Source organism: Eumetopias jubatus, unplaced genomic scaffold, assembly GCF_037043125.1.
Source record: "Eumetopias jubatus isolate StellerSeaLion01/CBP00866 unplaced genomic scaffold, mEumJub1_p1.0 scaffold_5, whole genome shotgun sequence".
NCBI lineage: Eukaryota > Metazoa > Chordata > Mammalia > Carnivora > Otariidae > Eumetopias > Eumetopias jubatus.
Window position 1 is genome coordinate 140,064,372 of NW_028274811.1, and position 20,985 is coordinate 140,085,356.

General features: G+C 40.2%; 1 pseudogene; it reads right to left on the bottom strand.

Moving 5' to 3' along the window:
- Positions 1-9,669: 9,669 nt before the first annotated feature.
- LOC114204711 (E3 ubiquitin-protein ligase RNF167 pseudogene) lies at positions 9,670-10,731 on the bottom strand (annotated as a pseudogene).
- Positions 10,732-20,985: the final 10,254 nt, after the last annotated feature.

Below are 20,985 nucleotides of genomic sequence, written 5' to 3' on the forward strand. Positions count from 1 at the left end.
TCCTGACCTTTACTGTAGACTCGGCCCTATGTATCCCAATATTGTGCACTTAAAGGTTCTGGAGAGCACATTCGAGTACTTGAGTACTAAAAATGGACCCTCCGGGTCCATCATAGAAAAGTAAGAGACATTCCTTATCAGCAGAAGAGAAAATAGTTGCAAATGTCCAGTATTTGAGGAGCCTGCCCTGCTGCCCAGCTTCTAGACCTGTGCTGTCCATTGACACGGCCTGGCTCGCACCTCTGTCGGTTCAACTCTCCACAAACTCTGTGGAGCAGAAACCCCTGACATTGTATTCTTGATGTCAAGCCCCTCCCTGTTCTTTGTCAAACCCATTCGGTTTCCTTTAAGCATGACCACTGTCCTCAAGGATTTCTGAAGGAACTGCCTCGCTGCCTCTCTGCCTTTGCAGATTGAACTCCTGAACCTATTGGATCCCCCTGCAGCAGACCTCCTCACATTGTCGCAGTCTTCTGGATCCCCGCCCCCTTGCCACCCGTCTCTCCTTCACTTCCCTGCTCGGCCAGTTTGACAGACATCCAGCCTCTCTGGACTCTCTCGGCCTTTTTCCTTGCTTTCCTGATTTGGTTTTTGTCTTTTCTTCTGAGCTTGATATTTTTATAACCATTCTCACAGCCAGGCTTTCTCATCTCAACCCAGTTCGTCCCCTTCCTACGGAATGCCCTGGAAGCATTTGCCGTTGTCATTCGTCAGTTACGGACAGGAGAACAGAACCGGCATCGACCTTCTGCAACCTCTTATCTTGTAGGTGTGGTTTAATCTCCCACCTGCCACGTTCCATTCCACCTGCACCGTTCATGGTGCTTTACAATCCTCTATGAGTGGAGGATTCCACTTCAAGGTTTTGTTGTTGTTTTGTTTTGTTTTGTTTTTACTGTTCAGATCTTGTTATTCCCTGTCCAAATTCTAACCAAGAAAAAAACTAGTCAGTTTCACCAAATATTTAAGAAAACCAGTGGCTTGATGTGTGCAATTAAAAATAAAGAAATACCTCACTGTTTGCTGTCAGTCATTATTTGCCTATAAAAGGGCAGGAAAAAAGTGATGACATATTTTTATTGTTTACGTCTTTTTCTGTAAAGAGTATGGATAAAATGGATTTAATGACCCATGAAATGAAGATGTTGTTCAGGTACTTGCTAGTACATTAAGGAACAGCTCTAAGAAGTCCAAATTTTATGCCCACTTACTGGAAGCACAAAAATTAACTCAAATGGGAGCAATTGTTGATTTTATTTTTTATCTGTTTTTTATTTGTAACATGATCCAAAAGAGATGAAAATATATTCGTTCTCAATTTTCCGATCACTCCAGAAAATGTCCAATATGGTATTTCTTTGTGCATTGTTCAGAGGCTGCTCTGGTGGTTTGAAAGAGACAAAAGACATCCCCTAGTGAACACTGCTATTCCTCTAGGGGAAAGCTCTACCCATCTAATAGCTATTTTAAGATGTTGAAGATGCATTACCACAGGCTGCAATTACTCTGTGAATTCCAATTTGAATTGAAGTATCATCTCTCCAGGGTGTAATCCTAGGGTCACATTTCCTTTTCCAGGCAAAGTAAACCATCTCTTTGACTACTCAGGCCACTGTAAGAAATCTCAGACAGCCAAAGTTCCTCTTCATCTTTAAGTAAGTAACGTTTTTTTTTTTTTTAATAAGCAATTTGGAATTCACAAAAACAATAACTTACAGTGATAAAAGGAACAAATCAGCCACAAATAATCACTAATTATGGTCAAATGTTGAATAAAGATCACATGTAACTAATGAAGATCCTGTAAGCATCATATCTAGGTGGTACTGAAAGAAATCTCATAGAAACCTATCTATGATCTTTAAAACTTTGAATGGGCTTTTGTAAACCAATGGTGCCACGTCTTTATGCAACAATTATTATTGACTGTATTTGTGTTCCGAATGGTTGAATCCCTTTTTCAGTCAAGTGGGTGGAAGCTCCAGACCTGAGGTGCCCTTTCAGCCTTTTGGTCCTTATCCAGGGTCTTCAGCCCCTTCAAAGGAGAGCAAAACAGACCCCATCCCTGCCTGTGGTCTGCCCAGCAACGCTATATTCACAGGCTCAGAGGGCACATACATTAAGCACAGTCTGGCATCTTGTTTTGATTTTGTTCCCAAGTGAAATAGCAAACTTACAAGTTACCAGAAAAGTATCCCTTCTATTTACATTTCCTTGTTATTTCTGTCTCCTCAGTTGTAACAAAGGTTAATCAATTTTGCTAAAAGGAAAAACTAAACAATAACTCTAAAAAATAAATTATCAAAAATTATTACCTTTACAAGGATGATACTACTCACCTGTGGATTTTTATCTGTTGTCTTTTGACTGTAAAGACATATTCATTTGGATCTTTTCTTGTTCTCCCAGACCCGTGTAACAGAGTTTACCTGAATGACACTGATTTTTTTCCCCAATCCCTGAGCCACCACCTAAGGTCAGGTGACCTTCCTCTCACCTGGATTGTTGTACCACCTTCTGACTGGCCTCCCAAGCCCTAGGCTTGTCCGCTCTTCCACTCTAACCCATTCTTTGCACTTCAGTCATGATGAGAACCCCAAACGCTCTAACCAGTTCATTGAGCCTTTCACATTCTAGCCTCTTCTCACACTGGCAGCCTCATCAAATCTTCCTCCCGCCTCATAATCCAAGCCCTAGAAATACTGCCATTCTTTTTGTTCCTAGAACATGTCACATTCTCTTCCCTGTACTTTTGCAGGCATTGTGCTTCAGTCTTCCTAAACACTACCACCCCTCCACATTCCTGGGCCCGGTCCTTTTACACCTGTGCACATTTGCATGTCCTCCCCCATGCTTTTCTAGATCTTTCTTCCCCACTGAAAGGCCTAAAGGCCTCTACTCTGAGAAGTACTAGAGACATATTTTTCTGTCACCTTTTATTTGAAGGGCTTCATGTTCTCTCCTTCCCATGAGAGCAAGGCCTTATCTATCTTGCACACTGCTATATAACTAGAACAGAGGCTAGTATTCACTGAGTGAATGACTGGTTCATCAGCTGGTGGAAAGGATGGATGATGGATGAATAGATATTTTTTAATGTATGGAGTTAGGATGACTGAGAAAAATCAGAGACGGCAGAACTTGTAGTTGCATCTTTAAAAACATTCCACCACACATTGCTTTGATATAAGACATATTTATTACAAAAAAAAGTTTACAACCTCATTTATATAATCAAGTTTTAAAGAAGTGATTTAAAAATATTTATGTGTTCATTTTAGGTATATGACATTGATTGAGCTAGTACCTCATGATAATTAGATAAAATTCATTGTTTCTTTCCCTAAGAAACTTACAGCCTAGGGATGTGCTATACAATGAACTTTTTAAAGAAAAACTGTCTTTTTAAAGAAAAAAAATTAAGCCAAATAATTCTACATTCATCAAAAAAAACAATATTATTAATCACTTTTTTATAGTCTTAAAGAATACTAAAATTGGTTTTGACTGGAAAAAACATGAACTTTTAAATTTAAACTCAAAGATATTTCTGATTTGTCAAATATTCAATCTTATGAATTCTATGAAAATCAACTAAAGCATATCTATGGTGGGGAAAAGAGCAAAATAAACCTGGAGCGGGGGGAGATATGAGAACTGGGACCTAGAAAAGATGATCTGGAAGGGTTGAGAGCTGAATCTTACCTCATGGTAAGTGGTGTGTTAAGTAAAATATTCCCTCACAGTCTATTGAAGGTGATGAACCCTATCTCGTCCAATATGGAAACCAGGACCTAGACAAAGTAGCCCCGCCATTTTGGGTGATGGATAGATGGTGCTTTCCAATGATATGGGGGAGGCTTAGGTTTCCCAGAATAACTCAAGGAACAGTGAGCACTGAACAGAGAATCCACACAGAGCAGACGGCCTAGAAGCATCTCACAAGGGAAAGGGGGTGATTTCAACAGTGCTTACTAGGTTATCACAAAAATGGGGCTGTAGCAAAAACAGGAAGGACTATAAGAAGTGCTGCACTTGAGTACCTTCATCCAGTCCAAACGACAGTCAGTGCATTTGTGATCAGCAGTACTGACCACAGAATGAAAGAGAGTCTGTGAATTTTACCTTCATCATAACCTGCTACAAAGCAGAACACAGTCTGAGAGAAAGGGGAGGAATCTGAATTCAACTAGCAATCTTGGCGAAACCTTCATGTTCCTCTTCTTTCTCCCCTCATGCCATGCTTTCTGATTGAGTTACATGCCCTTACCTGTGCTCCTACCGTAACTGCAAGCTACTGTGCTGGCTCTGCTTTATCCAGTGGTTTGCTGGAAAAGGTTAAACAACCTGCTCTTGCAGGGAAAAATGCAGGGATGCATATATGTACATAATTCTATTATAATCTCTACTGATGCAAAAGGATGTTAGTACATAGCTTAAGAAAATAATAAAATACACAATACTCTTTATTGTATATATGACATAGCTCATTTATCCTCCCAGAATACTGAGGCTGGTTTTTGCTGAACTCTTGCATTCGTAGCCAAACTATGATTGCAATTCAACCATGATTTCACAAAATTAGACTATGAATAAATGCTTGATTACTTCCCAATTCAGAAGTTGTTCATGCCATTGACAAACTAATATAGTTCTGATATAAATATTAGTTGATATTTCCATTTATCTTAATGAGTAAAACAAAAGGGGGGAAAGTGTGGATGTATTGACAACTTCACTCATTCATCAATGGCATGAGGACTTATTTGCCAGACACTAGTTTTCAAACCCTGGAAGGATATTTTTGGTGCTATTTATAATGTAATGACTGGAGACATGACATCATATATTTAAGTTTAATCTGCATTATTAACTTTCTCTATTACTTCTTTAAGTCTAGATAATCAACAAAACAATAAATCTAATCCTGATGATTTATATGATATAATTTTTAATATCACTTGTGCTAAGCAACAATGTGGCAAGGCTTCCAAAAAGACTGACTCTATTGAGCCAGTATGAGCCACTCCAGCACACCAGTGGATAATCCCTCCTGGATCACCATGCCCTCTCTTATGACTTGTCACAAGCATCACGCTATGTAGTGACTGTTTACTTGTTTGTTTTCTCCTGAATATCAGAGAATTGGGAATGAGATCTTCTTTCTCTGTGTCACAGGTCCTTGCAGAGCCTGGAATGTCATCGAGCCTTGGCAGATGCTCAGTAGACACAAAATGAATACCTGGAACTCTCAACAGTTCTGCTGGCCCAGAAGCTGGGGAAATGCTGTTGCAAACACTTCCCAGACTTTGTTTCTTATTTCTCTCTCATCCTCAACTCAGCTTAACAAAGGCCACTCTCTCCATATTGCTTCCCATTAGAGGAAGCTCATACAAATATTAATTAGGCACTTTCTGTATGTTGCTCACATCTGGTACTAACCTCAGAGTATTGTATCATAACAGAAAGGACCCCTGCACAAAGTAAGCTAGTGAAGTGTCTCACACTGGTTATTCTTCAGATTCCCCCACCCTTAGTAAATCTTTATAGAAACTGGCCCGACCTCCCCCTCTTCAAGACTGAAGCACTCATTCCTCTAGCTACTGAGGGCATTAGTAACCAAAGGTTCTCAGGTGAGTTTCTCTCCAGAAACTCTCCTTGTCTGAACAAAGCTACCCAGACCAGGATCACTCCTCTGCCCTTGTGTCAGTCTGTGAGAAATGACTGGTCACTTCAAGGGCATGAGGACCTGCCCTCTTGCTGTGATTTGGGACACCTCTACAGGGCCATCCCAGCTACAGTGCTCTCTGGTGAACCAGTCTTTTCCCTCTGCCCAGTTCTGCTTCATTAACTCCTCAATCAACTTATAAACACAAAATTTTACCTCAGGATCTGTTCCTTGAGAACCCCGTGTTCTGCGGCCCTCAATACTGCATAATGCTTATCAATGCATACATTTTAATACAATCTCATGCCAAAGGACGCATATTGTGAAAAATATTGAGATAAAAACCTGGAGCATAACATTAATGAATAGAACAAATAATTGCAGTTTTGGTGTTGAGTGTTTTGGGTTTTCCACATACAGAATCATATCATCTGCAAAGAGTGAGAGTTAGACTTCTTCTTTGCTGATTCAGATGCCTTTTATTTCTTTTTGTTGTTGATTGCTGTGGCCAGGACTTCTAGTACTATGTTGAATAGCAGTGGTATAGTGGATATCCCTGCCGTGTTCCTGACCTTAGGGGGAAAGCTCTCAGTTCTTCCCCATTGAGAATGATATTTGCTGCGGGTTTTTCATAGATGGCATTTATGATATTGAGGCATGTACCCTCTATCCCTACCTAGAACTCATACAGGAATTCAGTAAAGTGGCAGGATATAAAATCAATGCATGGAAATCAGTTGCATTTATATACACCAATGACAAGACAGAAGAAAGAGAAATTAAGGAGTCAATCCCATTTACAATTGCACCCAAAACCGTAAGATACCTAGGAATAAATCTAACCAAAGAGGCAAAGAATCTGTACTCAGAAAACTATAAAATATTGATGAAAGAAATTGAGGAAGACACAAAGAAATGGAAAAACTTTCCATGCTCATGGATTGGAAGGACAAATATTGTGAAGATGTCAATGCTACCTAGGGCAATCTACACATTTAAGGCAATCCCTACCAAAAAACCATCAACTTTTTTCAAAGAAATGGAACAAATAATCCTAAAATTTTTGTGGAACCAGAAAAGACCCTGAATAGCCAGAGGAATGTTGAAGAAGAAAAGCAAAGCTGGCGGCATCACAATTCTGGACTTCAAGCTCTATTACAAAGCTGTCATCATCAAGACAGTATGGTACTGGCACAAAAACAGACACATAGATCAATGGAACAGAATCGAGAGCCCAGAAATGGACCCTCAACTTTATGGTCAACTAATCTTCGACAAGCAGGAAAGAATGTCCAGTGGAAAAAAGACAGTCTCATCAACAAATGGTGTTGGGAAACTTGGACAGCCACAAGCAGAAGAATGAAACTGGACCATTTCCTTACACCACACACAAAAATAGACTCAAAATGGTTGAAAGACCTAAATGTGAGACAGGATTCCATCAAAATCCTAAAGGAGAACACAGGCAGCAACCTCTTCGACCTCAGCCGCAGGAAGTTCTTCCTAGAAACATCGCCAAAGGCAAGGGAAGCAAGGGCAAAAAGGAACTATTGAGACTTCTCAAGATAAAAAGCTTTTGCACAGCAAAGGAAACAGTCAACAAAACCAAAAGACAACGGACAGGATGGGAGAAGGTATTTGCAAATGACATATCAGATAAAGGGCTAGTATCCAAAATCTATAAAGAACTTATCAAAATCAACACCCAAAGAATAATTCAATCAAGAAATGGGCAGAAGACATGAACAGACATTTTTGCAAAGAAGACATCCAAATGGCCGACAGACACATGAAAAAGTGCTCAACATCACTCGGCATCAGGGAAGTCCAAATCAAAACCTCAATGAGATACCACCTCACACCAGTCAGAATGGCTAAAACTAACAAGTCAGGAAATGACAGATGTTGGTAAGGATGCAGAGAAAGGGGAACCCTCCTACAGTGTTGGTGGGAATGCAAGCTGGTGCAGCCACTCTGAAAGACAGTATGGAGGTTCCTCAAAAAGTTGAAAATAAAGCTACCATATGACCCAGCAATTGCACTACTGGGTATTTACCCCAAAGATACAATTGTAAGGATCCAAAGGGGTATGCGCCTCCCCGATGTTTATAGCAGCAATGTCCACAATAGCCAAACTATGGAAAGAGCCAAGATGTCCACCAACAGACGAATGGATAAAGAAGTTGTGGTATATATATACAATGGAATATTATGCAGCCATCAAAAAACATGAAATCTTGCCATTTGCAATGACATGGATGGAACTAGAGGGTATTATGCTAAGCGAAATAAGTCAATCAGAGAAAGACATGTATCATATGATCTCACTGATATAAGGAATTCTTAATCTCAGGATATAAACTGAGGGTTGCTGGAGTGGTGGGGGTGGGAGAGATGGGGTGGCTGGGTGATAGACATTGGGGAGGGTATGTGCTATGGTGAGTGCTGTGAATTGGGTAAGACTGATGAATCACAGACCTGTACCTCTGAAACAAATAATACATTATATGTTAAAAAAAAAAAAAGATAGTAGGAAGGGAAAAATGAAGGTGGGAAATTGGAGGGGGAGACGAACCATGAGAGACTATGGACTCTGAGAAGCAAACTGAGGGTTCTAGAGGGGAGGGGGGTTGGGGGATGGGTTAGCCCGGGGATGGGTATTAAAGAGGGCACATATTGAATGGGGCACTGGGTGTTATACCCAAACAATGAATCATGGAACACTACATCAAAAACTAATGATGTAATGTATGGTGATTAACATAATAAAGTAAAATTTAAAAAAAAGATCAAATAATTGCGGTAGAATTTACAACTGACTTAATAGAACCATCTCAGTTCTAAAATTGTGATTTTAAATGCATCTTTATAGAAATAAAACTATGTATTAGCTTAAATACTACATCTTCCTTTAACTCTTGATTCTGTTTTCCAATATAGAATTCTTTCAGTGTAAGAGTTATTTCAAGGCTTGCATGAAAGAGAACACTCTAATTCAAATAACAGAGTTATACTGAGAGTATTTAATCATTTTCATTACCAGTGCAGGGTTGGGAAGATTGAGGTGAGTTGAAATTGGGCATACAAATAAGAACTTGCTTAGCTAACATTAACAATCATTAAAAGGCAAAAATGACCTTAATTCCTAAAAAGAAAGGGTATAGTTAATGATCCCTTACTAGCAAACTCTTGTCTTATACAATTACACACAGGCAGCTCCAGACAGAAAATATGGCTGAACAATCACCATTCTCAGGTGAAAAGCATTTCAGATAGCATGGTTCCTTCATTTACAGAGGTTTTTAGTTCCAAGATGTGAAAAGACAAAGCTAAAAGGCATTCTCTTAAAATTCCACCCCAGTTAGCCATATTTGAAAGCTACCTGACTGCATGTTATAAAGCAATTAAATCTGTTATATTCACGTCGCCACTTAACACAGAAGAAGAGCACAGGATAGGTGACCTACAACCTAGTTATTTTTTTGTCATGACCACATAGACATTTCAACAGTTTTGCACTCTCTAGGCATTAACTGATGACAATTAAACATTTAGGTAAGTGTAGATTACTCAATTTATATGCACCCCTCTCAAAAATGGTTAAAACAAATAAACTGAAATGTTTACAGATAGGAGAAATTGCACTGAGGCCAAATGTAAAATGTTAATATCCCCAAGTAAATTTAAGACACTCTGAGTGATTTAAAATAATGTCTCTCATTTTTTTATTCTTGACACAAACTACAAAAATACGCTCTTTCAAATTGCTTTTGACAGCTTTCTGAATACTTATCTGAATACGTTTTTTTATTCCACAAATACAATTTTATTAACCCAGTAAGTGAAGACCCTGTCCCTTTCCACTCTCATCCCCCTCAAAAGGATAAGGTTAGGGAAGGGAGAAAGAAACCTGGGGTGGAAATGTCCCCTATCCCTCAAAGAGGAAGACTGGAAGGAGGAAGAGGGACTGTGCAACTAGGTAGGGGAGCTAGAGGGGAGTATCAGACCAGGGCGACAGCAGAAGAGGAAGAAGAAGATGGGGAGGGTGATGGAACTATTGAAGACCCAGGAAAAACAAGCGGGGCTGGGGCTAGGGAGCCAAAGGATGTGGGAAGTGTGAGGCTGGAGGCCAGAAGGGGGGTCCGTTCTGTGGCGGGGTGGTCCCTTGGCTCCCTTTCCTCATCACCCTCTTGCCCCCGAGTTTCTTCCTCCTGTTCCCCTTCTCCGGGACTCCTATGAACAGGCTGCTTGCAGATGGGGCAGGTCTTCCGGGTCTGAGTGAGCCAGGGGTCCACACAGCGGCTGTGATAAGCATGAGCACAGGGAAGGACCCTCAGCTTGTCTCCATCCTCATATTCATCCAGGCAGATGGCACAGACATCGTACCGGTCTCCCTTCTGATAGTCATGTATAGGAATCCGCTTCAGTTGCTCTTTGGTCAGTCGATTCCGCTGGAGCTGTTTCTGGTGCTGGATAAAACGAACTATCAGCCCCGCTCCTACGGCCAAAATCAGCAGTCCCACAACCCCTGTGAAAGGGATGAGGCAATAGCCCAGGAGGAAGTTATTGTCTGGGACCAGAAGCACATGAGCTCCCTTCTCATAGACAAAGAGAGCACGCAGGTACTTGGAGCTCCTTTCCCCAATAAACACAGACGGGATCCAGATCTGCTGCTGGATTTCCTCACTGTTCCACACCATATTCAGAAGTTCATTGGAATTTACATTGTGTACCACAGCTGCACCATACCCAGCCTTCTGAACGTTTAGGACCTTGAGGTCAAAGTTGCAGTCGAATCTCCGAAGAAGTGCAATAAAGACTGACCCGTTGGCCTCGGCGGGGGGTGGCGGGGCAACGGGACTACAGGCGTTGGCTGGCTGAGCCTCCACAAGGAATCCCTGAAGTCCCTCATGGCTCAACGAAGACCCAAAGAGAGCTGGAAGGTCTGCAAAGTCCATGCTGTTATTGTGGTCAGAAGTCGCTCGAATGAGCCCCCGGATGGGGGCCGCTCCCCAAAGCACAGTGGCCACAGGCATGCAAAGCAGGAAGGCTGCAGGGTGCATGGCAGCGGGAGGGGAGAGGCGGGGAGGCCGCGTCCGGTAGCAGGTGCAGAAGCCGGATTCTGTGCTTCTCTCCGCCCTTCCTTCAGTGTCCGAGGAGTCCAAACATCCCAGCTACATAGGGGCGTGGGTCGGGAACCCCAACTCGGGGAATGAGATATCCAACCGGCTCAGCAGAGGTAGTGGGGGAGACACTAAAAGTATTCTTTTCTACTATAAGGATAAAACAAGGAAAGGAAGCAAAGGCAAACACAAACGACAGGAAAACAGGAAGAGTGGGAGCGTTCAAGGAGGCGGGACTTCCACCCAGGTAGCTGGCTTCCGGTTTCCTGGAAAACGGTTTCCCACAGGGAAAGTCAGCGCCCTATCAGCACCGGGCCTGATCTCAAGATGACGGTCTTCCGGTCCTCCTCTCCTCCGTATCTTCGGGTCTCGAGAGAGTGTTCACCACACTTTCATCATACCCGCTGACAGCTTAGCACGTCTATTGCGAGACGTTTTAACTGGCTTGCCTGGCACACTCAAACTCACTACGAGGCAGTCCATGGTAAAAAATTTCTAACAGATTATTACTTTCAATGTAGGATTTATGGCAGATGAATCCAGTTTAAGAAAGCACATCAGTATCTACAAGTATGAGTCCTTTGTTGCCCTACCTGCCAAAGGAGTGTGTGCAAACTGAGATAATTCACAAATGGCCCAATATGACACAGATAACCAAGGATCATCTGTGTTTAAAAGAATTTAACATTTTAATAATTTATCCCAGTAACTCAATACAATCTTTTAAACTAATAAACTTCTGTTGCCATTCCAGACACATTATGAATGGAGATTCTTGTCTCCGTAAAATCTTACTTCTTTATGAGGACCAGTTTAGGCTAGAAGTTAACCTGCTGGGTGTTTGGATGGTAAATTTTTCTAACCTATTGTAGAGGCCTGGAGATTATGCTATGGAATTGAATCCCTATGACCAAGGAAATCACTAGATTATCAAATCATGGGAAACCAAGATAGATTCTTTCTTGTGGGCCCATTTACAACATGAAAAAATATCCATTGGTTCTTAGACTTTACATTTCTTGCAGCTACCCTTTCTGTCTTTAAGTGTAATATCTAGAAGTCAAAACCTATATTAGGAAATTATAGACCACTTTAAAGATGTGTCTGATTTGCCAAGTCAGAAATGGACAGATTTTATTCTGAGCACACTGCCCTCCAGATTTGGTGGCCACCTTCTCACATTACAGGATTATCCTGCCATTTTTGTACATTGGTTCCATTTGCCAAAATGTTCTTTCAGACTTGTTTCATCTCCATTTTCCTGTGTCTTCCAATTTGGGAGTGTGACATGTTATTAAACGCCGTTCTTCCTGCTTCATCGTAATCTTGCTAAGGTAAAGCACAGAACAATAAGCTCTAAATACACCTACATTTGAAGACAGATGCTAAACCATTCCTTCAGGATGTTTTAAATGGGGTGGAGGAGAGGGGACAGCAGTCCCACACTGGTCCTGCTTCGTGACCTGGTTACTGACCTCAGCCGAAAAAGATTAAAGGACTGAGACAATCTCTTCAGCGCAAGTTATCAGTGAGCTGTGTTGACCCACACACACCGATAGGGAAGCAGAGGTGATGTTTCCCCTTAACCTCCAGGCAATGAAAGGGACTTTAGAAATTCAAGGCCTAGACAAAAGGAGAAGGGAGTGCATTAGGTCAAGCTGCATTTCCACACCCAGATAAGTTTCTCAAAATCCAAACATGGACTTTGCCGTGGGAAGCCCTTACAAAGAGATCCCTTGAAGGGTTCTATCTGAACGGGCAAAGGGACACCAAAACAGAGGGGGGGTACTAGAACGAACCTAGGGGCAGAGGAGTAGTCACAGGTGGCCAGCCCAGGGAAGATATTGTCTTCGTCAGGGGAGCATCAGAGAAGCTTCAGAAGAAAATATTGCCAAGAAATACACAAAAACACTCACTGTGTAAGAGTAAAGGGGTCAGATTGGGATGATTTGCTATGTCAGCCGACACTCATTGCTGCTGCACCAGCCACTTGTGATTATTCCCCCTGAGGCCAATCCTAAAGAGGTCAAGAGCGGAAGCGAACCAGAGCAGAAGGGAAGCAAAGACGAGAGAAGCCTGTAGTACCTTCCCCCCCAACACCAAACACTCTGAAACTTTCAAATCTGAATTGGAACCGAGCTGGGGGAGGAGAGACTTTATAATGAGCCTGGGATTTTATATTATATCAGGCTACACCAGCATTATGCAAGTGTCATTCTGGACTGAACACTTAAATTAATCAAAGGCAGGGATGGATTCAGGTGTTTTTAGTCCTGGAGTTTGGAAACCTCCTTCAATCAAAAAACAACAAACTTGGGACGCCTGGGTGGCTTAGTCAGTTAAGCGTCTGCCTTCGGCTCAGGTCATGATTCCAGGGTCCTGGGATCGAGCCCCACATCGGGCTCCGTGCTCAGCAGGGAGCCTGCTTCTCCCTCTGCCTGCCGCTCCCCCTATTCGTGCTCTCGCTCTCTGACAAGTAAATAAATAAATAAATCTTAAAAAAAAAAATGTGATTGCAAAATCAGAAACAGAGACTTAGGGAGGCTTATGCAAGTAGAAGACCATGAAACATTCTCCCAGTTCAGGAGAGCAAGAATCTTCTCTATTGCTTCTAGTACAAGGATTCTGTCCCAGAAATGAAGTTGCTTTGTAGGACATCTTTTTACCATAAAATTTGTGTTAAATATGTATTTTATACACACATATATTTTATATGTATAATATATATTATGTCTAGAGATATTTCTAGAGATGATATATATAATATATACATCTGTATAATTATATATTTTATACATACATATATTAAATATATTTTATATACACATGTATTTTATATCTAATATGTATTACCTCTAATACATATTAGATATAAAACATATACATACATGTACATAATTATATATATGAATATATAATTTTAAAATAACAGTCTCTTAAGTCAAATACAAGTTCATTAGCTTAACCTGTTAAGCTGTCTTCATTTTGTGGTTAGATATTCTGGATCAAATCCTCATCTGTTGTCACAGATGACTGGTAATTATCTCAATCCGGAATGTTTAGCTAGTAATGGTGATCAAAGCTACCTGCCTTTGTTTGTTCACTACTCTTCAGATGAATTGACATATTTGAAAGATCTCCACATTCAGCAGCTTCCTGATCTATCTTTAACTTTTCCAAAAGAGTCCAGTTTTCCTCCCCCTCCTCTTATTTAGTAATGGCCTTCTGAGAAAACTTTAAACAAAAGGAAATGTTTAATGTAGAACAATAGGGCCCCTTGACATGGTATCCAACTATCTGGGGTCCTGTACAAGCGTTCAAATCCATATTGGTGTCCTTCCAGTGGGAGAAAACTGTCAGTCAGTTCAGCTGTGGGAAAAGGGTGAAGTTGTTGATGGGCATTGCATTATCTAAACAATTAGTGACTATATAGATTTTTCTCAGTTTTCAACTCATTGTCCATACAGCAGACAGAGACAAAATTATGTTATTGAAATGTAATCATTAATCACTCCAGCTTGCAAATATAAATGATTTCTAAGAGATTAAAAAAAGATATTAAATGTGAAGTATGCCAACATTGCTACTGCTCTATGCTTGACCACCTCTCTTTATAGATTTCCATGGTCTCTTCACCATTCTTCCCTACTGGATCCTTTTGGGTAAGATTCTTTGTTTTCCAGCTTGTAAGGGATAATTTACATTTAGATTATGGAGCCATTGGAGAGAAGGAGAAAAAGGAAAAGTAGAAGGAGCTAAAGCAGAGTCCAGACTCCTGACTTTGTCATTCCAATGCTCCCAGCCAAGACAGACCCTGCACCCGTGTGTTCGATCCGCCTCCTTTCATGCTCCTACAAGGTCATCTGTTACTGTCACCATTTTCTCCCTCCTTAATGGATCAATCCGTTGGCCTATAAATATTTCTCCCAGGATTAACTATGAATGAATGAATGAATGAATGAATGAATGAATGAATGAATAGATAGATAATTGAAAGGTAGATAGATAAAATAAAAGCTCTCTTTTTTCTTTTTTATTGTTATGTTAATCACCATACATTACATCATTAGTTTCCCAACTATTGCTCTCCTTTCTCTTCTTCCCTTTTAGCAAAACTCCTCGAAAAGGGCATTCTATACCTTACTTTCTCCAATTTTTCCCTTTTTGTTTAACATTCTTGGATCATGATTTGTCTCCCTCACTCCACCAAAACTGCTCTTCTCAAGGCCACTAGTGATCTCCATATCACTAAATCCAATGATCATTTTTCATTTCTCATCAGAACTGACATATCAGAAGCATTAACCCATCTGATCATACCCTTGCTCTGGAAATGCTCTCTGGAAATGCTTTCCTCCCTTGGCCTCCAGATCAGTTCCTGCACCTGTTTCTCCTTATCTCTCTGGCTCTTCTTTCTTGTCTCTTCTGTATTCTTTTCTTCACCCCATGTCTAAATGTTGCAGTGCCCAAAGTTCAAAGGAGCTTTGTAGCTCCTCCCTGCACTATCTGTATTCACTCCTCTAGGGATCTGACTCGGTTCCATGGCATGAAATACCACTTCGGTTCTCTCAAATGCATATCTCCTGCTCAGACTTCTCTTCACAATCCCGACCCAAACCCGTGTATCCAGCTGCCTACCTATCCATCTGAGTATACAGTAAGCATCTCAAACTTATTTATATCCCAAACTGAGTTCTTGGTATTTCTCCCCAAACCAACTCATCCTCAGTCCTTGCCATCGTAAATAAAAACAACTCCATTAACTCTCTCTCAACTCCCAAATTGTCTATCAAAAATAATCCCATTGTGATGCCTTTAAAATATATTCAAGATCCTGCTGCTTCATATGACCCCCCATCATCACCCTGGTCCAAAACACCATTATTTCCTAAATTATTGTAAAAGTCTCCTGATTGAGTTTCTTGTGTCTACCCTTGCCTCCCTTCACTCTAGTGCTTCTTTTCTCAACTCAGAGCCTGTTAAAACATAAGAGGATAGTGTCACTCCTTTACTCAGAAATTCCCAGTGGCTTCCATCTCATGCAGAATAAAGAGAAAAGTCTGTCTATTACACGTAAAGTCACATGCATTCTCTGATCCTTTTCTTACTAACCTTCCCCTTCAGCCACAAAGGCCTCCTTTCCCATCCTTGTACATGTCAGAGTTACTCTACACACAGATTTTTTGTAGTATTGTTCCCTCAACTTGAAATGTTTTCACCTAGTATATTTGCTTGCTTTTTCTTGGCAGTCCCTTTCTCAGCAAGAACTGCACTGGCCACCACTCCCTCCAACAGACATTGTAGACTCACTATCACTGTTTTTGGTTCTTATTATTTATTACCATCTATTATTTATAACTATATAATTGTATGTATTTTACTTATGCATCTTTTTTATTGTCTCTTTCCCCCACTAGAATGAATAGCAGAGGATCATCAGAACAAGACGGCTTTTCAGGTTTATCCACCAGTATATCTTTATCATTCATCAAGTTGCTTCAGAGGTTGTTTATGTTCACCAAATATCTGTTGATATTTATTAAGTTTAGAGAAGATTTGGGTGGAGATTGAGATGGGAAAGGAGACCAGTTTGGGGGTTGGAGAGTGAGGGATACAGAGAAGCAGCTACAGGATATGGGAGATATTGGTAGAGAAAAGAGTGGAGGAGAGGATTTTAAGATGTGTTACTGTAAGTTTGCAAATTAGTTCCCCTCCACCATTTTTAATATCAATTTAATTTCTTTTAATTAATTTTTATGACTGGACTGCATTTCTGTTAATGTGATCTATGCAGACAGCATACCACTTAAGACCAGGTTTTTTAATTAAATAAAATCTGATTGTAAATGTTTACCTTTGTGTATATCATTAAAAGAAATATAAATTTACCCTTGTTGCAAAGCTTAATTCTGTTGGACCTCTGTGTACCCTTAACTCAGATTTCAGCTCCTTCACGAAATCCAACTGCACCTAGAATATGGTAAAATTGGGGTAGGATTGTTGAAAGTTTGCTTCAACAGGATCCTTAGGATGCCACTAAAAAGAAATCTTCATTGGACTGTCTCGTCTTAAGTGCATGCTTTCCATTCCCAGCCATTTGCTGCCCCTCCCTCATGCCCCTGCACCACTGCACCCCTTCCTGCACCCTCACCCTCCTTTATTATGGCAATGAGCCCTCTTCTTCCCTTGAAAGCTGGACTTGGAAAGTATCCTTACAGCAAAGTTGATCTCCCCCTACAATGACTATCTTTAAGAACTGCTAAAAATATATTTGCTCCATGTTTGTACACTAAGAACGAAACAAGCAAATCGGAAAAATTATTGATTAAAAAAAAGAGAGAGAGAAAGACATCGACTTGTCCTAAAATCAATAGTGACTTTAACTGTTTGTAAACTATATAAGTTCAGAAACCATCACAAAAACACTTAGGCTAACATTTTTTTTTTTTTCTATTACTAAATGGATTTAAAAGCTTGGCACTGAAACCCCCAAAGTCTGGAATTTATAGGAATGTACTAGGTGGCTCAGGATTTTTGGAACTAATGTAAAATTCATTAAAATGACATTATTCACAGGATGAGAGTGCATTGAAGGATTAAATTAAAACACAGATTTATTTTTAGGATTAACCCATCATTGGAAAAAAAAAATATTGGTCTTCAGCCAAAAACTTAATCTAATGTGCCAAAATTAAGTAAATATCACTTACTGTTATAAGGAACCATCCCTGGGAATATGTAATGTTTCTTTAGTTTAAAATTTAAGCTCCTTAAAATCATGAAAGTTACAAACTTGATTTTGTAATACCATAGAAGCAAAATTAGCTAATATTTATTAATAATAACCAAACTAACAGGTCGCAACTCCAAGTAATTATTTTTCAGTAAAGAAAGAAATGGAAATATAGAATGTTATAGATCATTTCTTAATCAATGATATGATATTATTTGTTCTATATTAACTTTATTCCCAACTCAGTCACCCCACTTTAAAACTACAAAAAAGTCCTTCTGATTCTTTCTTTGACTCAGGAGTTGTCAGCCTGGTACTCAAGACTCTTAGTCTGCTCTGTGGTCTTCTCTGATATATTTCATGTATGATTTCTAAAATAATAGTAGTTTATTGCTATAATTTAGAGATAATGTGTCTATACCCTCAAGGATCTTAAATCTTAAAGTAACTGAAAAAAAAAATGAATACACATTCAACAAAATTCATGTATCCAGGCCAGATGTCAAAAACTTCCTTGAGGGAATCATAAGATTCAAAGCCCATAAGCTAAAATGTGTTCTTATCCCCTCACTTTGCTATATCTCAACCTAGAACTACAACATTTAAATAATGAGAGTGACTTTTAATTTTACTTTAAGAGCCCTCATTCGATAAAATGGATAATGAGTAGGAGCAGAAATAGTTTTTCAGGAAGTAACAAGATTGATCCCAAAAGGAGGGATGGTCTACAAAGTGGAGCCTATGTGTCCAAGAAGTCCTGAGCCAAAATTAATAAGCCTGACCCCAAAAAGCTTAACCCATGAATATCATGAAAGTGTCAAAACCAGTACAAAGAAGTTTAACTTCCCAACCCTGAACATGACACAAAATTTCTGTTAACCACAGATTTGTCACTCAGAAAACAAGAACCCTCTGTGTGGGAAGAAGGTAGCTGTCTGCACATTCACACATTCAGGGTAGTGATTCTGTTACAGATAGACATACTGTTAAACCGTGTGGCCTTACTCTGACTTTTGTCCATTTTAATACTCCTTTCATCTCTTTTCCAGCAGAGCAATTTAGCTTCCCCTTGCTCAATCTTGCCTAAGTAGACTGGCCTGGCATATTCTCAATGCTCTCTTTAGTCAGCAAAAAGCCCCAACAATGAATAGTTTCAGGGCACCCCGCTTTTGCCTCGGGAAGGAGTTTGTCTCTCCCTGGACTCACGAGGAGCTAGTCAGTATCCATTTTTGTCCTTCAGAGAGCAATTTTATTTTCTGCCACTCAAGGAGGCAGTGTCTTCTATGACTTAGTGATTCTACTTTCTATGGAGATCTAACCAGGAGAAGCACAAGATGAATCACTCAGGGTCGTGCTAAGAGAACATTTTAGTGTTTGGGGAGGAATATCAGGCTACAGAGCCACACAATGCCCTAAGTGTGGGGTAAACAAATTGGTACTTACAGTGGTATGGTTGACATTGGCAGGAACTTAAATAGCTTAAACAAAGACAGAAATATACCGATTCATGGAATCGATGGAACAGATAAAACAGCAACCTTGGAGTAGAATTGGGGCTGGGGCTGTGGGTGGTAGTTCCATGGGCTTGTACAGTGCAGGGTTATACCTACTCCTGATTTCTGCATCTCTGTGTTCATTAGCCTCGTTCTTCTTCACTGCAGACTGGCTGCCTTCACACAGCAAGAGACATAGCCCCTGACAGCTCCTGAGTTCAGCTTCTTTCTGCTTACTTCCCAATACGGGTTTAAGTAACAAACCTCCGATGCCAACTCTGAATACTAGGGATTGCTTTATCAAGTTTGGCTGGGATGACTCAGAGTATTTGCCTGGTACCTCACTTCAGACTTCCAGTGATGTATGCAATACATTTTATGTCATTGCCCTTGTCTGATATTATGCTAGTTAATACAAAAACAAGACCTATTCTTATACACTGGATTCTACTCGTATTTTATGCCCTCTTGCCCTTTTGATACAAGAGCATGAAATTTCTTGGCATCAAAGGTTTGATTATAAGCTGAATGCTTTAGGGGCACCTGGGTGGCTCAGTCAGTTAAGCAGCTGGCTTTTGATTTTGGCTAAGGTCGGGATCTCAGGGTTGTGAGATCAAGCTCCACTCAGCAGGGAGTCTGTTTGAGGACTCTCTCTCCCTCTCCCCCTATTCATGTGCACGAGCTCGCTCACTCTCTCACTCTCAAATAAATAAATAAATAAATAAATCTTTAAAAAAAGGATAAGTTGAATACTTTAAATCTTGTTAACTTTGCATATGATAAGTAAATAATATTTATTTTTCTATAATATTGTATTTTTTATTTTTACAGAATAATATAATATGGATTTACTTTTTAACTGAAAAGCTTATTTAGAGAATGTGAGATTTCAGCATGACATAATGATTCTTTTTTCTATCATTACAAACCAAGAAATCATTAAAAATAAAGATAAGATCATTTTTTTTCAGTTCATATTTTCAGTAGTAAAATAGACTTTGTATTATGCCCATAATCTGGTTTCTCTTTTTGTCGATGAGTCTCGAGTTAAATTTAAGTCAATAGGACCTTTGGAGATTTGTGTTGAAATTAGTGTTGACTTGGTATTGGTGTTGAATTGGTTGTATTCTCGAGCTTCTGTATTCTAATGAAACTATACTGGCAATCATGATCACAAGAATGATGAGGGAGCAGAAGGCTAGCTGAGGACAGGCAGAAGTTGATACCCCACAATCCCCCCCGCCCCTGCCATGGGATATATGTGACATTCCTCAGGCACTCCTGGCTGCCCTAAAGAAAAAACAAATAGTTAATTTATAGAGATATAGAGACTACAATCCTGCAAGATATGAGTCTCCCTCAGTCTACAAAAGTCTTAGCAATTTACAAGAACAAAGCATTTCTATCAATGGCCTAGCTCCCAAAAGGGAATGTAGATACAATTAAATATACTTATAATCTGCAGGCCATTGACAGATACTTGAAGTGGGCAAAGTGTAATGTGCCTCCAGGAAGCTCCCAACTATCTTACTGTTAATGCCTTACTAGAAGGAAAAACAACCTTAACTTGACAATGGCAAGGCCTCCATCTTGTAGGTCCTCTTTAGCACATGAAAGTTCTTTTGAAACTTCCCTTTTCCCTTACTTCCCCCAACCCCATAGTATATAATCAGCCACCCTTCACAACCCTGGTGCAGTAGCTCTTTCTGCCCATGGGTACTGTGCCTGGGCTTTAATACACCACCATTTTGCACCAAAGACACCTCAAGAATTCTTTCTTGGTTGTCAGCTCCCCACTCCACCTCACTGAACCTCACCTACGTTCCAAAACCCCATCAAGAAGAGTTTTACTCATGTGATTTAAGTTAACAAATACACTCCTCAAGCTTACTCTTCATGGCCTCCACCACCCCAAACTTCCTACTCACTTCTCAGTGATCTAACTTTGCAGAAAACCATCAAGAAGCC